Raw genomic sequence first — 23923 nt, forward strand, 5'->3', positions numbered from 1 at the left:
GCTCCTACCTCTATTTATTTATTTTTTTAAAAGATTTTATTTATTCATGAGAGACACAGAGAGAGAGAGGCAGAAACATAAACAGAGGGAGAAGCAGGCTCTCTGTGGGGAGCCCAATGTGGGACTTGATCCCAGGACCCCGGGATCACCACCCGAACCAAAGGCAGACACTCAACCACCGATCCACCCCTCCTACCTCAATTTAAATTAATTTGAAATGGTCTTCCAAGATAGACTGTGATATCTTGGGTAAGTGCCACATCCATTTTCTTTGTTCCTGTTCTCCCTAACCTGTAACACCACCTGCTTATTGAGGGCACACAGAGAATATTTTAAACTGACCATCAAGGGATCCCTGGGTGGCGCAGCGGTTTGGTGCCTGCCTTTGGCCCAGGGCGCGATCCTGGAGACCCGGGATCGAATCCCACATCAGGCTCCCGGTGCATGGAGCCTGCTTCTCCCTCTGCCTGTGTCTCTGCCTCTCTCTCTCTCTCTGTGACTATCATAAATAAATAAAAAAATAAATAAATAAACTGACCATAAAAATTAATTAATTAATTAATTAAAAAAATAAATAAACTGACCATCATCTGTTCTAAGAGTGAATGGATAGTAATGTTGCCCTCACCACAAGAGGCAGCACCACTGCCTTTCCATTTTTGGAAAATGGTTTAAGCAGTTTCCTTTTTTTTTTTTTTTTTTTTTTATAAATGAGCATACAGTTAATAGAAGTAAAAGTAACGCTGTTTGGCTTAATTTCATCTACACTATTTAATTTTTCATAAGTTCTTAAGAAAGCAGTAAACCTTATGAACCTTGATTTCCCTGATTGTGAAAAGTGTGATTAAAAAAAATCCACACTTGGAAAGTAGTAGGAGTAACTGAAGTGCGAGAAAGGACACTATTGGAGGAGTTCACATTAGGGAAGAGACCTGATATAATTGATTAGTGTAAGAAAAAAAGAGGATGCTGGGAAGATGGCACAGAAGGAAGCACCAGGAATGTCTCCCTACTTAGACAACATTTACACTGGTAATATCTGTCTGTCTGATATAAACATTTGAATTCTGTAGTCTATTGAAGGCTTTCAAATTCCAAGGCACGGCTTGAGAGGTAAGTTGAGGTAAAGTTAACTTCAGCTCTTAGCAAAGTAGCAGCCATCCATTCCCTACCCCCAGCCTGATGGCAGTAACTGTGCATGTATTCCTGGAGCAGTTTGCACACAGATTGTGGGAGAAAGGGTGGGCAAAAAGGACCTTGTTCCCCAAATACCAGGAATCTGTGCTCTGATGGTTGACTACTGCTTCTGATCACATAGGTGCAGACAAAGAGGCAGTGGTCACTGTTATTGCAATTCCTTGCATTATTGTAAGCCCTTCCCTCTATAGGTGAGATCATTTCCAAAGTATTTGAAGTGTGGGTGCCCTTTTTCCTCTTTAATTTCCCCCCTTTTTTCAGGAGCTAGACTAGGATATTAAAAATCAATTATGTATATACAGAAAATTAGAAAGTCAGTTGGGCATGCCCAAGGAAAGGCACACACTCAGAAAATACTTAAATTTGCACATGCTGATCCTTGGCACAGAGATAGCTTACAACAATAAAATAACAACAAAAAAATTTTTTTAATTTATTAAATAAGCTCTATGCCCAATGTGGGTCTTGAACTTACAACCCTGAGATCAATAGTCACATACTCTATTGACTGAGCCACCCAACAACCCCTAAAATATACCCCCAAAACATTATAAAGCAAACCCTGGAAAAGGAGGAGAATCTGATTTCCAGAGTTACAACATTTTTAGATTCAGTTGTCCAGATTTCAACAAAGACCTCACAAGGTGTACAAAGAAATGAGAAAGTACAGCCATTTCAAAGGAAAAAATAAACCAACAAAAACTGCCCCTGATGGCAGATCTACTAAACAAAGACTTTAAAACAATTGCTCAGAGGACTAAAGGAAGATGTAGAAAAAGAAAACAATGTATTAATTAAATGGATATGCCAATAAGAAATAGGAAACATAACTGGAGCACCTGGGTGGCACAGTCAGTTAAGCATCCAATTCTTTATGTCAGCTAAGGTCATGACCTCAGGGTCATGAGACTGAGCCCCAAGTCGGGTTTTGCACTCAATGAGGAGTCTTCTTGAGACTCTCCCTCTCTCTCTATCCCTGCCCTTGCTCTCTCCCTCCCTCTCTCTAAAAATGAATAAATTAAATAAAATTTTAAAATAAAAAAAGGAAATAGAAAACATTTAAAAAGCCTGGTTACAATTTTTAAAAAGATTTTATTTATTTATTCATGAGACACACAGAGAGAGAGAGAGAGAGGCAGAGACACAGGCAGAGGGAGAAGCAGACTCCATGCAGGGAGCCTGATGTGGGACTTGATCCAAAGACCCTGGGATCACGACCTGAGCCGAAGGCAGACACTCAACCACTGAGCCACCCAGGTGTTCCTGGTTACAATTTTTATTTGTCAATTATATGTCAATAAAGATGGAAAAAATAAACCTAGTTTGGGGGATATTCTGGAGCTAGAAAGTACAATAACTGAAACGAAAATTTCACTAGAGGGATTCAAAGGCACATTTGAGCAGACAGAAGAAAGAATCAGCAAACTTGAAGAAAGATAGGAAAATGAAAATTATTGAGTCTGAGGGACAGAAAGAAATAAGATTGAAAAAAGTGAACAGAGGTTAAGGGACCTGTGGGACGCTATTGAATGGACCAACATTTACATTGTGGGAGGCCTAGAAGAAGAAAGAGAGAAAAGGAGAAGAGAGGATATTTGAAGAAATAATGGCTTAAAACTTCCCAAATTTGATGAAAGACACAAATATAAAAAACATACAAGCTGAATGGACTCCAAGTAAGATGAACTCAAAGAGACTCACACCATGACACATTATAATCAAACTATCAAAGCCAAGGGCATAAAGAATTTTGAAAGCAGCAAGAGAGAAGTGAATCTAGGGATCCTCAAAAAAATTGTTAGCAGAGTTCTCATCAGAAGCTTTGAAAGCCAGAAGACAGTGGGCTGATATATTCAAAATGATAAAAGAAAGCAAAACAAAATTATCAATCAAGAATCCTATATCCAGCAAAATCATCCTTGAAAAGTAGTAAGAAAAAAGTTGTGGGGCGCCTGCCTTTATTCATGGGAGACACAGAGAGAGAGAGAGAGAGAGAGAGAGAGAGAGAGGCAGAGACTCAGTCAGTTGTGTCTGCCTTTGGCTTGGGTCATGATCTCAGGGTCCTGGGATCAAGCCCCACATCGCATCGGGCTCCCTGCTCACTGAGGAGTCTGCTTCTCCCTCTCCCTCAGCCTCTCCCCCTGCTCGTGTGTGCTCTCTCTCCTTCTCTCTCACATAAAGAAATAAAATCATAAAAGAAAAAGAAAAAGTTGCAAGGCATATACAAAGCAAATAGCAAAATGACAGAAGTCCATCCTTATCAGTACTTATTTTACATGTAAATGAGTTAAATGTTCTAACCAAAAGACAGAGATTAGACTTTGAATTTTTTTAAAGTAGGTTCCATACACAGCATGGAGTCCAACTCCGCACTTGAACTCATGACCCTCATATCAACACCTGAGCTGAGATCAAGAGTCATCTTAAGTCAAGATGCTTAACCAACTGAGCCATCCAGGTGCCCTTGGACTTTCAATTTTTAAACATTAAGGCTTCCCCATCTTTTTATGAATTATAAGTACCATATATAAAAGCATTGTGAATTGGATGCTGAAAACCATGGGGAAAATAAGGAAACCAAACATCCAATGGTCATTAATTAAAATAATATCTTTAATCTACTTACAATAGTTGTAGCATTTACTGCCAGGTCAGATGGGCATGTTTGGAAGATAAGACAAAATGACTGAGTTTAATGAATGAAAAATGATCCCATTTCCTTAAAAAATTACATGTGTATGCATGCACACGCACACCCGTGCACACACACACACAATCTTATATCAGAGGACACTGTACCATCACTGAAGAATAAAATAATCATGCAAGCTCCTTTCCTTTCTCCTCACATTAACTGCCTCAGGAATAATGTTCTGTTTACTTGTTCCTAGAAAAGTGTTTAGAGAAAGGGCAGTATATCCCGCTAAGTGGAAGGGGATGTTTACTTATGGCTCTTGTATATTATTAGAGATTCCAACAATTAAATAGCTGATTATTGTATTGACTTAAATATTTATGAAAGCTTTCAGGAAAAAATAAACTTTCGTGTTACCACAATGTGGAAAAAAGTTCAGAAATAGTTATTCTTGGGCAGCCCTGGTGGCTCAGCAGTTTAGCGCTGCCTTCGGTCCAGGGCATGATCCTGAGTACCCGGGATTGGGTCCCATGTTGGGCTCTCTGCATGGAGCCTGATTCTCCCTCTGCCTGTGTCTCTGCCTCTCTCTCTCTCTGTCTCTCCTCTCTCTGTCTCTCTCTCTGTCTCTCTCATGAATAAATAAGTAAAATCTTTAAAAAAAAGAAGAAATAGTTATTCTTATGAAAAAATATAAAATAAATCCAGAAAACCTAGAGAAACTTAGGGAAGCTCTGAGAGACCACATTTTGGTGAGGAATTTTGGGACCAAAACATACACATCACCATGTGATTTTGCATTAGGATATTTCCTTTTGGTCTTCCTTTAAAACAAACAAACAAAAAGCTTCTTCGCTACCCTTCAGTCACAAAAATATTCTCCTGCATCTGCTGATAACTTTATATTTTTACTTTTCACCATTTCAGTATGAGTTAACTTTACTGTATGATATAATTTAGGAGGTCTCAGTTCACCTTTTTGCGGGACAATATGTAACTGTTCTAGCACCATGTTGAGTAGACTTTCCCCGTTGAATTATTTGGGGCTGTATGTCTAAAATCAATTAGCCAGAACACCTCAGTGGCTCAGGCAGTTAGGCATCTGACTCTTGATTTTGGTCATGATCTCAGGGTTGTGATATCGAGCCCCATGTCAGGCTCTGTACTGGGCATGGAACCTGCCTAAGATTCTCTCCCTCTACCGCCTCTCTCTCTTAAAAAAAAGAAAAAATAGAAATTTAAAATAAATAAATTAGCCAAGAAGGTAGGGAATTCTTTCTCATTGATCCATGTCTAATCTTAACGCCAGTCCCACACTGTCTTGGCTACTGTAGCTTTGTAGTATGTTTTGAAATGTCCTACAGTTAATGTCTTCCTGTTCTAGACCCTGTTTATCTCTGAAACCCAGTGACTTTCCTTATCCATACTAGTCCACCCAACTGGGGTCCTGCTCCTCCATCCTACATAATTCCTCCCACTCTGGTCTCCTACTCCCCAATACTTCAGGATTTTGCTGTTTCTCCTTCTGGGTCTCTATTCTTCCTCTCTCTGGAAACCAACTCTCTGCTTCAACATTATATCTCTTTACTGTCATTCCCATGGACCCCTTTCCTCCTCAGGCTACTGGTCTCCTCTTCCTGGGGTGGTTCCCCTTCCTTGGGCAGAAGTCTGCCCTGGGTTTGTCTCTGTCTAGGTCTGTAGGGGTGCATTTGGTATCTTCAGAATGTCCCACCTGGGGTGGGCATGGTAAGCACTTGCCCCAGGTGCACAGGACTCACAAACATTTCTGGGCTCTTTGCCTCAACTCCTACTTCCTTCTCTTGTCCCTCACAGGGTATCCTGGGGCTAATGTGGGGGTACCCTAAGGGTTTAGGAGAGGGCACCTTTTATCAGGAAAAATGAAAGGGGATGGAAAAGTCATATGAATGTTCTTCTTACAGAAGACAGCACACACGTGAGTTTTTACTTAATAGAAAGTTCATTTGTAACACAAACTTTCACCAGCACTTAATCTGTGCATTGCCACCAACTCAGGGGATTATATCCTCCAGGGAGAGTGGAAGACCATGTTACTTATTAAACTACTATCTCTTAGCTTTGATCCCATCCTTATATGCTTTTTCATGTGTTACTGGAATGGGGCCTCAGAAAATCATGTTTCTGCTTTCCAGAGGTTCCTGGTTAGGCACCACCAGTTGAAGGTGGTAGAGACAGACAGAAAGACTGTAGGCAGAAGGGACTCACTCCTTCCTCTTTCCTGTCACACCTGCTTCTTCACTCTGCAGAGGCAATTCCTGCTGGCATCAGCTGCTGACCCCACTTTGCAGCTCTCCCATCACTTGCAGAAGCAGCCTCACGGACACTCCTTAGAAAAACTAGTACAAGCCAAGCTGCACTGCTTTCTCAGGATTCTGATTTCTAGCCCCACAGGACCCACCCTCCAAGATTAACGAGACTTACTCTCTCATCTTCCATTTGATCCCCCAGTCCTAAAGAGAAGCAAATTCTTCCTATAGTTGCTACCTCTTCTCTACCCTTGAGTTTTCTTTCTGTTTTTCAGTTCTTCAATAACTGGTCAATAATTTTTATATTCAATTCTCATTATTAATGTGACTTCTGACTGGGCCATGGATGGTATGAAGACCATCCTCCAACTCCCTAAAGTTCATGCCTTTCTTACCAGCACAAGATGCCAAGGTAGTTTGAGCTCAGAGATAGACCCCACCTCTACCAAGCTAATCTCGTGACAGGGGCCTCTGATCCCTTGTGTTGGCCAAACCTGCCTCTTGGAAACTTCTTCCCTCTCCATTGTAGCCTCTGCCTCTCCTGGATCTTATACCATACCTCTCTTCTCTTTGGACTTCATCAGTAGCTCATGTGCCATTTTTGGGAGCTGGCCCTTGAACTGGAGGAACAGAGCAGACCTTATTTACTAATTGATGTGTAAGACTGTTCTAACCTATTTGGCAAATATCTGAAGGACTGGTGTAAGGTGCTCACATTTCATTAACCAAACTCAAATCTCAAGTGGGAAAAGAAGCAGGCACTGCTCATAAAAGCTGCATGGCATTATAAAGACCTACAAATATCTGGGGCAAGAGTTTAGAAGATTAAGACATAACAATAGGCTGCCGGGATCCCTGGGTGGCGCAGCGGTTTAGCGCCTGCCTTTGGCCCAGGGCGCGATCCTGGAGACCGGGGATCGAGTCCCACGTCGGGCTCCCAGCATGGAGCCTGCTTCTCCCTCCTTCTGTGCCTCTGCCTCTCTCTCTCTCTCTCTCTCTGTCTATATCTATCATAAATAAATGAATAAATAACTCTTTAAAAAAAGAGAGAGAGAGAACATGTGCAAGCACAAGCAGCAGAGGGAGGAGAGGAAGAGGGAGAGGAAGAAGCAGACTTCCCACTGAGTAGGGAGCCCAATGTGGGGCTTGGTCCCAGGATTCAATCCCAGGATCCCCGGATCATGATCTGAACCAAGGGCAGACACTTCCAACTGAGCCACCCAGGCACCCTGGCTTCTAAGATATTTTAAGGAATAGCATCTGTTGGGTTTCCCCCCATCTCTTCTCCTTTTGGGAGCTAGGCATTTAAGAATTATGACACTCATAAGCAACCAAATATATGGGGGAATTTGGAAAACCGCTGCACACAGCCAAAGAAAAACACAGGTTCAGAAAAGACTTCTGAAGCCCTTAAGCTTCTCCCTCGGGCTGATCTACAGAACAGACTCCTACCACAATTTTAAAAAAGAGAAAGAAAAAAGAAAACCCTGGAGAAAGGGTGAGGGCCAAATTTCCAGAGTTATCACATTATAAGTTTCAATCTTCAGTTTCAACAAAACACAGCAAGGCAGACAAAGAAAGAGGAAAGTATGATCCATTCAAATAAACAAAATGAACAAAAACCAGCCCTGAGGAAACTCAAATGTTGTGCTTACTAGAAAAAAACCATAAAACAACTGTGTTAAATATGCCCACAGAATGAAAGGAAAACATGGTCAGGGATGGAAAAATTATACATGAACAAAATAAGAACATTAATAAAGATAGAAATTATAAAAAGAAACCAAAGAGAAATTATGGAGCTGAAAAATACAATAACTGAAATGAAAAAAATCTATGAAATGGGTTTATAGATTTAAGTAGGAAGAAGAAAGAATCGGCAAACTTGAAGTAGTTTGAGTATGAGAAGTGGAAAGTAAAATGAAGGGCGCCTGAGTGGCTCCGTAGGTTAAGTGTCTGCCTTCTACTCAGATCATGATCTCAGGGTCCTGGGATCGAGCCCCAAGTTGGGCCTCCCTTCTCAGCTGGGAGTCTGCTTCTCCCTCTTCCTCATCCCCTCCTCTCTGCTCCTGCACTCTCTCTCTCTCTCTCTCTCTCTCAAATAAGTAAATATTATCTTCTAAAACAAGAAAGAGGGCACCTGGGTGGCTCAGTGGTTGAGCATCTGTCTTTGGCTCAGCTCATGATCCTGGGATCCTGGGATCAAGTCTCACATCAGGCTCCCCACAGAGATCCTGCTTCTCCCTCTGCCTATGTCTCTGCCTCTCTCTGTGTGTCTCTCATGAATAAATAAACAAAATCTAAGAAAGAAGAAAAGAAAGAAAGAAAGAAAGAAAGAAAGAAAGAAAGAAAGAAAGAAAGGAAGGAAGAAAGAAAGGAAGGAAGGAAGGAAGGAAGGAAGAAAAAGAAAGAGAGAGATAGATGAACAGAGCCTAAGGGATTTGTGGGGTGCCATCAGGTAGACCAACACCCATATATGGGAGGCCCAGAAGGAGAATAATGAGAGAAAGAACAGAAAGAATCTTTGAAGAAATAATAGCTGAAAACATCCCAAATTTGATTAAATAAATGTATCTATAAATCCAAGAAGCTCAACTAACACCAAGTAGGATAAACTCAGAGACCCACAACAAAACACATTATATTCAAATTGTCAAAAGACAAAGAATCTTGAAAACAGCAAGAGGGAAGTGACTTGTCACATACAAGGGTCATCAATAAGATCATAAGCAGATTTCTCTTCAGAAACCTTGGAGGCTAGAAGGTAGTGGGTTGATATATCAAAAGTGCTGGGGGAAAAAATTTTTTTATACAGACTGTCAACTGAGAATTCTATATCCAATAAAAAACTGTCCTTCAAAAACTGAGGTAAAAACTAAGATATGCTGAGATAAATGAAAGCTGATGAGAGTCATTACTACTAGACCTGCCTCGCAAGAAATGCTGAAGAAGCCTTCCAGGTTGAAATGAAAAGAGAAAAGACATCAGACAGTAACTTGAGTCATATGGAGAAATAAAGGTCTCCAGCAAAGGTACCTATATGGGCAAATATTATAATTACGGTTTAACTCTACTGATTTTTTAAAACAAGATAAATTTTAAAACAATTATAAATCTATGATATTGGACACAATTTATTTATTTATTTATTTATTTATTTATTTATTTATTTTTAATTTATTTATTCATGAGAGACACGGAGAGAGAGAGAGAGAGAGAGGCAGAGACACAGGCAGAGGGAGAAACAGGCTCCACACAGGGAGCCCAATGCGGGACTCAATCCCGGGTCTCCAGGATCACGCCCTGGGCTGCAGGCAGCGCTAACCTGCTGAGCCACCCAGGCTGCCCTGGACACAATTTATAAAGATGTAATTTGTGACATCAATAATTCATAGGGTTGGGGCACCTGGCTGGCTCAGAAGGTGCAGCATGCAACTCTTGATCTCAGGGTTGAGTTCAAGCCCCAAGTTGGGTGTAGAGATTACATCATACATACATATATACAGCATAGGCTTATGGACCTGTATAGAAATAGAATATACATACTTTATTAAATTTAAGCTGGTATTCATTCAAATTAGATTTTTATAAATTAGAATGTTAAATGTAACCATAAAGAAAATATCTACAGGAAAATACATAAAAGGAAATGAGAAAGGAAACAAAATGTTTCACTACAAAAAAATAAATAAACACAAAAGAAGGCAGGTACCTGGGTGGCTCAGTCCTTTAGGTGTCTGCCCTCTGCTCAGGTCATGATCCCAGAGTCCAAGGACTCGAGTCCCATATCAGGCTCCCTGCTCAGTGGGGAGCCTGCTTCTCCCTCTCCCTCTCCCCCTACTTGTATTCTCTCTCTCACTCACTCCCTCTCTCTGCGTATGTCTCTGCCTCTCTCTGTGTCTCTCATGAATAAATAAAATCTTTTTAAAAAACACACAAAAGAAGGCAATAATGGAAGAAATAAAGTACAAAAAAGCTATAAGACATACAGAAGACAAATGGCACAATAGTAGAAATAAGTCCTTCCTTATTAGCAATTACTTCATAAGGAGATGGATTAAGCCTGTAATCAAAAGGCAGAGATAGAATGGAATTTTAAAACCTTTGGCCAGGGTTAGGGGGATGTGTGTGCTGCAGGGTGGAAGAGTGCTGGCTCACTGACCCACTCTCAGTCAAGGCCAGGGCATTCTCAGCCCAGCCCCCCACACCCCTCACCTGAGCCTCTCCTGGCTCAGTCCCGCCCCCTTCCCTGCAGTTCTGGGACCTGCATTGACACCCTCAGTATGTCTGCTCACACTGGTGCCAGGAAACATGCTGCAGCACTTGGAGCACCAGTTCACCTTCAGGGAGAACTCAGGCGGCATCCTGAGTCCTCTAGTGACATTGGGCTTGAGAATGGGGAGGGCAGAAGTGGGAAGGAGACAAGGCAGCAACAAAGAGAGAAGGGAGAGAGGAAACCCTGCTTTGCTCCCACTCAGCCCAGGCCACTCACTGCCTACAGGACTTGTTCTCCTTCACCATCACCTACTTGCAAAAGACCACACTGTCATCCAACCAGCTCCAGGCTGGTGCCTCCAGGCTCAATGTAGAAGGGTGAAGTTCTGGAGATGGTGTCTGTGAATTGGTGGAGGAACTTGAATGGTTGGAGTGTGGCTCTGAACCTCAACACAGAGTTTGAGGAATATCTGGTGAGTCTAAGCTCCAAAAGTGGTTCTTGTATCTCTTGAGGAGACTTCCAGACAAGGATAAAGGTCTTGAAGGTCTGGGGTGGTATCTAGTGCCTCCTTGGTGTGGATTGGAGGGTCTGACTTTATCAAAATTATAAAAAATATTTACTCTCCAAAAGACCCAGGAAGACATGAAAAGAATCGGCAGACTGGGAGAAAATATTTGTAAAACATGTATCTGACAAAGGACTTTTATCTAGAATATATAAAGAACTCTCAAAACTTGGGGCACCTGGGTGGCTCAGTGGTTGAGCATCTGCCTTCAGTTCAGGTTGTGATCCTGGGGTTCTGGGATCAAGTCCCATATTGGGTTTCTCCCTCTGCCTAGGCCTCTGCCTGTCCCTGTCTCTCATGACTAAATAAATCTTAAAAAAAAAAAAAAAGGAACTCTCAAAACTCAACAATTTAAAAAATGGCCAGTTAGAATATGGGCAAAATGGAGGTGCCTGGGTGGCTCAGTCAGTTGACTCTTAATCTCAGCTCTTAATCTCAGCTCAGGTCTTGATCTCAGGGTTGTGAGTTCAGGCTCTGCACTGGGCATGGAGCCTACCTGAAAAGAAAATGGGCAAGATATATGAACAGACATTTCACTGAAAATTATATAAAGATGGTAAATAAGCACATTCAAAAATATTCAACATTATTAGCCATTAAGGAAATGCAGATTCAAAGGAGACATTACTATACACCTGTTAAAACAGCTAAAATCATAAATAGCAATAACACCAAATGCTGGTGAGGATGCAGAGAAACTTAATTGCTCATGCTTTGGTGGTGGGAATGTAAAATGTAAAAAAGCTAAACATGTTCTTACCATAAGACTCAACAATTACACTCTTAGGCATTTATCTTTAAAAATAGGGGTGTCTGGCTGGCTCAGTGGGAGAGGCATGTGACTCTTGATCTCAGAGTCATGAATTCAAGCCCCACATGGGGGGTAGAGATTACTTAAATTTTTTTAAATTTAAAAAATAAAGAGAGATGCTTAGGTGGCTCAGCGGTTGAGCATCTGTCTTCGGCTCAGGGCATGATCCTGGGATCCCAGGATCAAGTCCCACATCGGGCTTCCTGCATGGAGCCTGTTTCTCCCTCTGCCTGTGTCTCTGCCTCTCTCTTTGTGTCTCACATAAATAAATAAATAAAATCTTTTTAAAAATTAAAAAATAAAAATAATAAAAAAATAAATAAGTTCACATAAATATCTGTACATAAATGTTCATAGCAGCTTTATTCGTAATATCCCTAAACTGGGAACAACTCAAATGTTCTTCAGTGGGTGAGCAGTCACATAAACTGTGGTACATTCAAATCATGAACTACTAGTCGGCAATAAAAAGGAACTAGGTATTGATCCGTTAGCAACTTGGATGAATCACAAAGGAATTGATTTGAGTGGGGGGGGGAGCCAATCTCAGAGATTACGTAGGTTATAGTTCCAGTTATATAGCATTTTTCTTTTTTAACAGCTTTATTGAGATACAAATTCACATACCATACAATTCACTCATCTAAAGTAGACAATTCAGTGACTTTCAGCATAGTCAGAGAATTGCGCACCCCTTACCACAGTTTTAGTACATTTTCATTACCCCTACAAAAAAATCCCCACCCCTCTTAGCTATCCAACAGCTCTAGGCACCACTAATACCCTTTCTATCTCAATAAATTTGCCTATTCTGGAAATTACATGCAAATGGTCCTTTGTGATCAGCCTTTTCACTTAGCATCGTATTTTTTTTAAAGATGTATTTATTTATTCATTCAGAGAGAGCAAGAGAGAGAGGCAGAGACACAGGCAGAGGGAGAAGCAGGCTCCATGCAGGAAGCCCGACGTGGGACTCGATCCGGGTCTCCAGGATCACACCCCGGCCTGCAGGCGGCGCTAAACCGCTGCACCACCGGGGCTGTCCAGCATCGTATTTTCAAGGTTTACTCATGTTGTAGCATTTTTCAGGACTTCATTTCTTCATACGGCTGAATAATATTTCATTGTATGGATATGCTAGAACATTCTTGAAATGGCAAAATGATAGGCAGGGAGAATTGATTAATGGTTTCCAAGCTGGAGGTGATTGCAGCCATAAAAGAGTAACACAAGGGGTCCTTGTGATGGAACTATTGTGTACAACTGGAATAATCATGCAAATATAGCCCCGAAAAACTAGAAGCAACTACATGTGCCTGTACACACACACACACACACACACACACACACACACACACACCAATGCATGTAAATCTGAAGAAATCTGAGTAAGGTCAGAATTTATATCAATTTCCTGGATAGTTTATTGTACCTGAGTTACGCTATGTGTTACTATGGGGGGTGGGGGAGGAATGGGTGAAGAGTATACTTGATATCTCTCCTACAACCACATGAGAATCTACAATTATAAGAAAATAAAAAGTGTTGGCTTTGTTTTTTGTTTTTTTTTTACTGAGTCACTAAAGTCTGGCCCACACTCAAGCAAAGCGAAATTAGGCTCCATCATTTGAAGGAAGGATGTTTTGAGCTAAACATATGTGTCTCTCCAAATTCATTTGTTTTTTGTTTTTTTTTTAGATTTTATTTATTCATGAGAGACACAGAAAGAGAGGCAGAGGGAGGAGAAGCAGGCAGCATGCAAGAAACCCAATGTGGGACTCAATCCAGGGAATCCAGGATCACGCCCTGAGCCAAAGGTAGACACTCAACCACTGAGCCACCCAGGCATCCCCTCCAAATTCATTTGTTGAGGCCCTAACCCCCAGTGTGATGGTATTTGGAGGTGGAGACTTTGGAAGGTGATTAGGTTTAACTGAGGTCATGAGGGTAGGGCCCTCATGATGAGACATTCTCCTTCTAAAAGACACCAGCGGGGCTTACCCATTTTGTCCCCCCCCCCCCCCACTGTCTCTGTCCCTGCCATGTGAGGGCACAGCAAATGGTGACCATTTGCAAGCCTGGAAGAGAGTCCTCATCAGGAATTGAACTGGCTAGCACCTTGACCCTGGACTTCCCAGCCTTCAGAATGGTGAGAAATAAATGTTTGCTGTTCCATTAGAGTGGGTTGAGTGACTAAGACAGAGGAACAGCAAAGAAAACCCAACACACCAGAGATGTGTCATAGAGGGGACAGAGCGTTGGGGTTAAGCCTGAACTTCAGAGTTGGAAAGAATTGAGTTTAGACCCAGGCTGGTCACCATGGACAAGTCCCTTGAGTTCTCTGAGCCTCAGTACACCCTTTTGTAAAATGGAGATGATAAAGCCATTGTGAAGCCGCCTTTAAACTACATAAGACTTGGCATCAGGTACATATGGGTAACTGCCGTTATTATTACTGTTATTATTATTCATGTAGTTGTCCATGCTAATGATGTGATATACCAAGATGAAGGGTGTGGACTTACTCTCCAAAGCACTGGGGAGGCCAGGGAGGGGGTCCGGGGGTGGAGGGCTGAGCCAGGGAGAGACAGGGAAAGGTCCCTTTGGAACTGCAGTAGATGAGTAGGAATTAAAGGCTGGGACAGCCACCCAAGCAATGGTGTCTGGCCCTGGGTGGTGGCCATGGGATGGAAGGAATGAGAGCAAGACAGAAATTCGGGACTAAGTGTGGGTCTCAATGGTGACCCCATGAACCAGGCTGAGAGGAACCACCCTAAGGGAAGGGTGAGGGGGGGAAAATGTATCAGGAATTCAGTCTTGACCTGGCTGTGCTCAAGGTCCTTCCTTCTGCCTAAATTAAGGTTGGGTTTTGTTTTTTTTTAATTTAAGGATTTTATTTATTTACTCATGAGAGACAGAGAGAGAGAGAGGCAGAGACACAAGCAGAGGAAGAAGCAGGCTCCCTTCAGGGAGCCTGATGCAGGATCAGTTCCGGGACCCCAGGATCATACCTGAGCCAAATGCAGACGCTCAACCACTGAGCCACCCAGGTGTTCCTGGGACGTCTTTTCTTTTTTTTTTTTTTTTCTTTTTTTTTTTTTAAAGATTTTATTTATTTATTCATGATAGTCACAGAGAGAGAGAGAGAGAGAGAGAGAGAGAGAGAGAGGCAGAGCGAGAAGCAGGCTCCATGCACCGGGAGCCCGACGTGGGATTCGATCCCGGGTCTCCAGGATCACGCCCTGGGCCAAAGGCAGGCGCCAAACCGCTGCGCCACCCAGGGATCCCTGGGACGTCTTTTCTTATTGTGCCTTTCTGATGCTCCCCCGCGCCCCTGAAGATGCTGCCATAGACACCTCCTCTGAGAATGTCTCTGGAGCAGATGCAGTGGGCAATTTCCCAAGAAGCCGACTGCTCATCAGCTTCTCCTGAAAGCATCTGAATCCCCAGGAATCTCATTCGAAGTTTCTCTGAAGCAATCCTTGGACGGAGGCACCGCAGGACTCTCCAGGCCCTGCACATGGGAGCTCGAAGAAGCCTTTGCTCACCAAAACGGAGACGCTGCCCGCAGGCTGCTGCTGCAGTTCAGGCTGTGGCCACGCGGGGGCAGAAGTGCACAGATCCAGGGTCTGAGAAAGACACCCAGGCCTTGTCCCCTGAGTTCCCAGGCAAAGACCTCTGCCATTTGGGGTTGGGGGGTAAAGGAGAAACACCGGCCATGCAGCTTTTTTCCCACCTGTCCCACCCACCCAGTGCCTGAATCCTATGTCCAACAGTTAGTGGAAATCATGCAAAACCTAAGTTAGATCAGTCCCTCTGCTGAGAATTCTCCATGGTGGCCACCTCACTGTCAATAAGGCCCCCATCCCCGCAGCCCCCAAAACCCCAGACTGTCTGTCCCACACACCCCCCTCTGGCCCTGCTCTCCTCTCACTTAACCCCTCACTCCCTCTGCTCCAGCCACACTGGCCTATAGGTGCCTCGAAGCCAGCAAATTCAGGGCAGCACCTGGGTTTCAGACAGCTTTGGTGCCTAGAAAACCCTACCACTGTGATTACTTTGTAAATGTACAGTCAATGGAAATGATATTTTTAGAAAGTTTCCCTTAAGGCTTTGGTTCCAATTACAGCTATTATGTTATTTATATACCTGGGTAAGTGGACTGCTACTTGCAAAGAGGCCACTGGGCACGCTTTTGGATCCATCTAGAAATGTCGTGGGATGAAATCACTTAAATGCTGTATGAGGCATTTACAAAAGTGATATATCTGATTCTGTAATCTTGTGAAATGCCTCCACCAAGCAAGCTCTTCTGAAATCCTTAGCAGTTATTGTGAATCTAAAAATTAAATATAAATAGGGAGAAATATGTTCTCATTCCGATACTACTTCTAAACCTGGCCAAATCATCATGCAGTTTCCAATTTAGTTATCAGCTTGAAATTAATTAATCATCTCTACAAGCAGACAAAAATCCAGTAACTCTTGCTCCTTCCAAAGGGGGGCGGGAGATTATATTATATACTCTTAGGGTCTCTTTTGTTTTGTTTTTTTCTTTTTTATTTTATTTTATTTTTTTATAAATTTATTTTTATTGGTGTTCAATTTGCCAACATATAGAGTAACACCCAGTCCTCATCCCCTCAAGTGCCCCCCTCAGTGCCCGTCACCCAGTCACCGCTACCCCCCACCCACCTCCCCTTCCACCACCCCTAGTTCGTTTTTAGGGTCTCTTTTGAATTATAACTATGAGGGTGGGCAGCCCGGGTGGCTCAGCGGTTCAGCGCTGCCTTCAGCCCAGGGCCTGATCCTGGAGACCCAGGATCGAGTCCCACATCAGGTTCCCTGCATGGAGACTGCTTCTCCCTCTGCCTGTGTCTCTGCCTCTTTCTCTTTCTCTCTCTGTGTCTCTCGTGAATAAATGAATAAAATCTTAAAAAATAAAATAAATAAAATAAAATAAAATAAAATAACTATGAGCGTGGAGGGACCATTCAAACCTATTTTCTTCTTTTATAAAAGGAAAATGTAAAAAAAAAAAAAGGAAAATGTGTATCTGAAACAATTACAACTGGAAGTTAACTTTTTCTTCTTCGTGTAGCGGTACAGGGCTATTTGGGTGATTATATTCTGTCCTCTTCTGTTTGTCAAATTTTAATTTTGGTAAAATACGAGTAACATAAAGTTTACCATCTTTACCATTTCTAACTGTATAGTTCAGTGGCTTTCAGTACATTTCACATGGTTGCGCAACCATCACCACCGAAATCCACCTCCAGGACTTTTTTTCATCATGCAAACTGAAACTCTGTCTCTGTTAAACCTTTACTCACCCCCCTCACCCGCCCCCAGACACACACACACACACACACACACACACGCAAACTCTACTTTTGATCCCTATGGATTTGACCACCCTAAGAACCTCCTATGAGTGGAATCATACAGACCTTTTGTAACTGGCTTATTTCACTCACTCAGCAGGATGTCCTCAAGGTTCATCCATGCTGTAGCAGGTGCCAGAATCTTGACTGTGTTTTTCAAGTTAAATTTAAAACAAAAATAAAAGAGCATGTGCACATGATTAAAATAAAAGATCTTTTGCAGAGCGTGTAATGAATGGCAAACACCTGTGGAATCTGGTCATTTCCACCATTCTGAATGTGCCGGCTCCCTCTCTTCACCCACAGGTGAATGGAGCTCTCGCCTGCTGATTTTCTGTGGTAGTGGATCAGGCTTTAGCTAACAGCTTCTTCCTTCCCCAACTGCCTCCTCACACAGTTCCTCTGCTGGCCATTTTTGAAAATTTTCAGGAACATACTTACCTCATTATTTCTTCTTCTACAAACTATGGTTCCTTTGAGTGTTCCAACTGGGTAATGTTAAAAGTGGGTATTTTTAAGGCACTTCCTAGGGCACCCCTCAATATTTCTACATAGATTAATTCATTTAATGTCCACAATAACCATGTCTGACCTCAGATAGTGCCTTTACAAGCCCATTTTACAGATGAGAAGCTGAGGCCCAGAAAGCATAAGTCACTTGCTCTAAGTCACAGAGCTTAGCAAGTGGCAAAGCCTGAGCTGCCTTTGGTTATTTTGTTTTGTTTGTTTGTTTTCAATCTCACTGGGAGTGAATAAGTTGTTTCTTTAATGACTATAGTGAGGTTTATGAGAACTCAGGCAGTGTACATTTAAGATCTGTCCACATCATTGTATGCAAATTCTACATCAAAGGAAAGAGCTGTAAACAAAGACTGAACTCTAGTTAATAGTATAACTAGTATAACCCAATACTGCAGTATTGGGAGGGAAGTGTGCGGGTGTCTGTGACATATTAAAATGAGTAAAAAGTGGGGCGCCTGGGTAGCTCAGTTGGTTAAGTGTCCAACTCTTGATTTTGGCTCAGGTCATGATCTCAGGGTGTGAGACTGAGCCCCGAGTCAGGCCCTATGCTGAGCAAGGTGCCTGCTTGGGATTCTCTCCCTCTCCTTCTGCTCCCCTCACCCCCACTGTGTGCAAGCTCTCTCTCTTAAAGAAAAGAGTAAGGATGCCTGGGTGACTCAGCGGTTGAGTGTCTGCCTTTGGCTCAGGGCATGATACCAGTTTGGGGATCAAGTCCTGCATCGGGCTCCTCACAGGAAGCCTGCTTCTCCCTCTGCCTGTATCTCTGCCTCTCTCTCTGTGTCTCTCATGAATAAATAAATAAAATCTTAAAAAAATGAAGAGTAAAAGTTAAGATGGGTGAATGGGTAGATATTAGAACAAATACATTCAAATGTTAATTGCAGTATCTGTACAATTGTACAATTCTTTTAAGATTTTATTTATTTGAGAGAGAGTGTATGTGCACACAAGTGGGGGGAGGGGCAGAGGGGGAAGTGGACTTCCTGCTGAGCAGGGGCCCGGATATGAGTCTCCATCCCAGGACCCTGAGATCATGACCTGAACCAAAAGCAGATGCTTAATGGACTAAGGCACCCAGGTGCCCCTACAATTATACAATTCTTTTTTTTTTTTAATTTTTATTTATTTATGATAGTTACAGAGGGAGAGAGAGAGGCAGAAACACAGGCAGAGGGAGAGGCAGGCTCCATGCACCGGGAGCCCGACGTGGGATTCGATCCCAGGTCTCCAGGATCGCGTCCTGGGCCAAAGGCAGGCGCCAAACCGCTGCGCCACCCAGGGATCCCCCAATTATACAATTCTTTTAGCTTTGCTGTATGTTCGGAATATTTCAGAACAAAATGTGGGGACCTCCGTCCTGAGCTTCCACGGGAAAACCTGTCTTCTCTCACCCAGACAAGCAAGATGTCCCTCAAACTCAATACATCCACATTTGGATTTGTCTACTTCCCCCCAAATGGTTCCTCTCAGTCTCTTCCTTGGGGTGCTTCCCATTCACAAGGCCCAAAAGCTGAGAGTTGCCAGAGATTTCTTCTTCTCACCATTGGGCCCCAAGATTTATCTTAGTATGACCAACTGTCCTCCCATTTTACCTAAGACTGAGGGTTCCCGGGCTGTGGAATATTCTGTACTAAAATCAGGCAAACTGAGATGAGCTGGTCTCCCAATCTATCATTTCTTCTTCTTAAACACATTCAGGTTCTCCAAATTGCCACTGCCCTAGTCTATACTAATAACACACATAAAACAGCAATGACAGAGGTGCCTGGGTGGCTCAATTGGTTCAGTGTCTGCCTTCAGCTCAGGTCATGATCCCAGGGTCTTGGAATCAAGCCCCGCATCAAGCTCCTGGCTCAGTGGGGAGTCTGCTTCTCCCTCTCCCTCTGTTTCCTCCTTCCTGCTCATGCTCTCTCTCTCTCTCTCTCTCTCTCTCTCTCGCTTTCTCATTTGCTCTCTTTTTCTCAAATAAATAAAATCTTAGAAAAAAAAACAGCGATGACAATAAACTGTGGTAACTGCTTATATCGAGTGTTTCTTGTGCACAAGGTGAGGTTCTGCGTATTTCATCCATGGCAGGTCTTTTGATCCACACAACACCCTGTATTGAACAACTAACTGTAATATCATCTGTGTTAGAGATGAAAGAATAGAGAGGTAAAGTCACCAGCCCCTAGTCACACAGCTAAATGACAGCAGAGGGGCTGGAATCTGAAGCCAGGCAGATGGCCACAGAGCTCCCCACCTCTCCCCCAGGCTCAACCACCATTGAACACCCATCCTAGATCACTGACTTGATCACACCAGCCCATAGAGGTTCCCCTCACTGCGGACTCACCCTCAATCAACCCAGTCATCTGTGCTTTCATCAGAATGATTATTTAGGTAAATATTGTTTCCCTTACCACACACATATTACCAGCTTATAATTTTTAAAGGTAAATTCAGTAAAGAAACAAATGAAAAAAAAAAAGAAACAAATGAAGTAGAAAGTAATAATTTCCCATAGCAATCCTCCCCAGGGATATCACTTTTTAAATTGTTTATTTGATAGAGAAAGAGAGCACGCTCCAGAGAGAGTGCAGGAGGAGCAGAGGGAGGAGAGAAGCAGACTCCCCACTGTGCATGGAGCCTACCTCGCCTGGGAGCTTGGTCCCTTGTCCCTGAGATCAGGACCTGAGCCAAAATCAAGAGTCAGGTACTTAACCGACTGAGCCACCCAGGTGATCCAGGGATACCACTTTTAATTGGGTTCCTATTGGGACCAGAATTTCTTCTTGGCATATAGCAACCAGCACATGTAGTTCTGAACCACAATATAGTGTGACAGATGGATGGATATATAGACAGACAGATATAGAGATGGATAAATGAATGGATAGCCAAATGGATAGATACAATCTGATATAAATAGATGATATACATACAGATCTAGCTTTGTCTTGCTTTTTTCCAAACTGATCTTGTAAATACAAAACTTGGAATCCATCCTCCAAATCTGTCACCACCAGATCAAGTCCACACTCCATGGCTCCAAGCCCTTGGTCCTATGTCCCTGTTTAACTCCTTATCTCTACCTCCTGATACTGTCTATTTGCCTCCCACCTGAGACTATCCTCACCACACATGGTAGTCTGGTGCACAGCGTCCCTCCCTGACCCACACTTGTCAGAGGTCATGTTAACACTGTGCCCCCATCTGCCCCCGTTGTGTGTACATTGCTTGACCATTCAAACCTGTTTTCACGGGAACTCCCAGTGGGGAGGTTGGAAGGGGTGCCTGACAACAGTAGAGACTGGGGAGTGGATGATAGGCATAGGCTAATTGAGTCAAGAGGTCAGGATAGTTTGATGAGATGGCATTTAAGCCAAGTACTCATTGACAAAAAGATGAGGGAGAGTGGCCCAGTGGAGGGAACAGCAAGTGCAAAGGCCCTGAGGTGGGAATTAGTTGTCCTTAGTGTCACTTGAGCACTGTGACCTAGACATGAGAGAGATGCATTGAAATGCATTGAAATGCATTGAGGGCCATTGAAATTTCTCCAAGAGTTTTGCCCTGGGCAGATTACCACCACCACCAACAACAACATCAATAATAATAATAATAACAACAAGGTTAGAACTTAAGCAAGCTGTAAGGGAGTTGGTGGAATTCACTCAAGGGATAAAGCCAGGACAGTAGGGGGAGGAGGCTAGACACTCAGACAGGAGGGAAGAGTGTGTCCTGAGGGCATTCCTTCATTCCATCATTACCCAAATAATTCCTCAGCAATGGCCCTTGTGTGCTCCAGATTCCAGATGCCAAAGAAAATAGCAGTGAACCAGACCAAGAAAGTTCTTGTCCCCTAAGAGCTCATTCTGGTGGGGAGACAGACAGAAAATGAGATAAGCCAGTATGTGGTTTGTCAGACAGTGATAAGGGCTACAGAGGGTGAGGAGAATGAGAGGGGGTCAGCTGGGGGTGGGGTGCATTTTAGATAGGTTACAGGAACTTGGATATAATGGGGAGGAGTCATAGAGTATCTGGAGAAGGAAGGGTCTTTTAGGCAAATGGAATGGCAAGAGCCAAGGCCCTGAGGCCAGAGTGAGGCTCTATTCCAGGAAGGGTGAGAGGGCCCAGGAGTGTGACCACAAGGGGAGAGGGGGAAGTGGGGAGGGCAGAAGCCAAAGGAGGAACTCAACCATAGGATTGACGACGTTGGTGTTGGGAAGCAAGACAAGAGTGAGCCAAATCCTGATCCACCTGCATAGAAAATGAGCAGAACAGGGCTCCGTTGTGCAAATGGAAGGATAAGAGCTTATTCAGAACTCACAAGGTGACCAGAGAGATAAAACCAGGAATCCACAGGTTTCCTGATATGCTCAGCACAGTCTGGTTTGTTTTAATCATGTGCTCATGCTTTTGCACTTTTTGATCATTCTTTTAAAGATTTATGTATTTTATTTATTTGAGAAAGTGTGTGTGTGTGTAAGCATGGGGAGGAGCAGAGGGAGAGGGAGAGAGAGAATCCCAAGCAGGACCCACTCAGATGCAGGGCTCAATCTCATGACCCTGAGATCATGACCTGACCTAAAACCAAGAGTCAGACATTTAAGCAACTGAGCCACCCAGGTGCCCTTGCACATTTTTTCTTTTTTTTTTTTTTTTTTAAAGATTGTATTTATTCATTCATGAGAGACAGAGAGAGACAAAGAGGCAGAGACACAGGCAGAGGGAGAAGCAGGCTCCACGTAGGGAGCCTGATGTGGAACTCAATCCCGGAACTCCAGGATCACATCCCGGGCTGAAGGCAGGTGCTAAACTGCTGAGCCACCCAGAGATCCCCGTCCTTGTACCTTTTCATTAAAAAAAAATATATAGAAAATGTTAACACTTGAAAAGGCTACAAAATGATATGTATCACTAGTATCCCATTTTTCTGAAGACAAATTTGGCATAACAAAATTGAAAGGAAAAAATATATTAATGGATAATGACTCTCCAGGCAGAGGTATTACTGGTGAGTGTAATGGTTTTTGTTTTTCAGTATTTTCTAACTTTTTATAAAGACCATGTACTACAAAAAGATAATAAATTTTGTGTGATCTCAAAAAATAAAAATAAAAAAAACACAGAAAGCAGAGAAGATAATCATTAAAACACCCTGGGACCCTCCATTTAAAGAGAAGCCAATGTTAACACAGTCCTAAATGCTTCAGATATTTTTTTCCCTTCTCCTTTTCCTTCTACTTCTCCTTTTTTTTTTTTTTTTGTTTTTGTTTTTGTTATTGTTGTTGTTGAAAGAAAACATTTGTGGCCCCTGGGTGGCTCAGTCAGTTAAGTGTCTGTCTTTGGCTCAGGTCATGATCCTAGGGTCCTGGGATCAAGCCCCAGATTGGTCTCCCTGCTCGGTGGGGAGCCTGCTCCTTCCTCTCTCTTAGTGCTCTCTCTCTCAAATAAATAAAATCTTACAAAAAAGAAAATAGTAAGGATCAAGTAGAAGCCCCCTTCCCAGCCCCCTTTGTTCCCAGACCCAATTCCATTCTCTCCCTGTCTCCCCAGAAGACACCTGTTGCCCTGCCTCTGGAAGGGGGTCTTTGTTTCCTGGGTTTACATTTTCCCATATAGGTATGTTAAGAGGAAGTCAAGCAAAGCAACTAACAAGACTTTTCAAGCAAAAATCCAAACAGTACATAAAATATAGAGAATGCCCCACCCCATCCCAAAGAAAGGAAAGTAATAGCTAGAGCATAAATTTCCCTGTCCCAACAGAGCAGGTTTTCCTGTCTGTCTTGTTCATTGCTGTGTCAGCCAGTACTGGGCATACAGTGGGTGCTCAATATGTGTTAAATAAAATTTTAGGTTTCTTGGGTCAATGTTTTTTTCTTTTTCTTTTTTTTTTTTTTTCTTTTTAAAAGATTTTTATTTTTTTGAGAAAGAGAGAGTACAAGCAGGGGAGAGAAGCAGACTCCTGGCTGAGCAGGGAGCCTGATACAGGGCTTGATCCCAGGACCCAGAGATCATGACCTGAGCAGAAGGCAGACGCTTCACCAACTGAGCTACCCAGGTGCCCTGGATCATGCCTGTTTTCAAAGTAAACTTTTGTTTAGTTTAGAATAATTTTAAGATTTCCAGAGAAGTTGCAAAAGATGGTGCAGGCACTCCATGATAATTCAGGCTGTATTTGGATGTCACCAGTTTTTCCATAAATACTCCTTCTCTGGCCCAGGATCTCACATTTCATTTTGTTCTCAGGTCTCCTGAGTCTCCTCCAATCTGTGACAGCTCCTCAAACTTTTCTTCTTCATGCCTGGGACATCTTTGCAGGTCAGGTA

Source organism: Canis aureus, chromosome 19 (genome assembly GCF_053574225.1).
Source record: "Canis aureus isolate CA01 chromosome 19, VMU_Caureus_v.1.0, whole genome shotgun sequence".
Classification (NCBI taxonomy): Eukaryota; Metazoa; Chordata; class Mammalia; order Carnivora; family Canidae; genus Canis; species Canis aureus.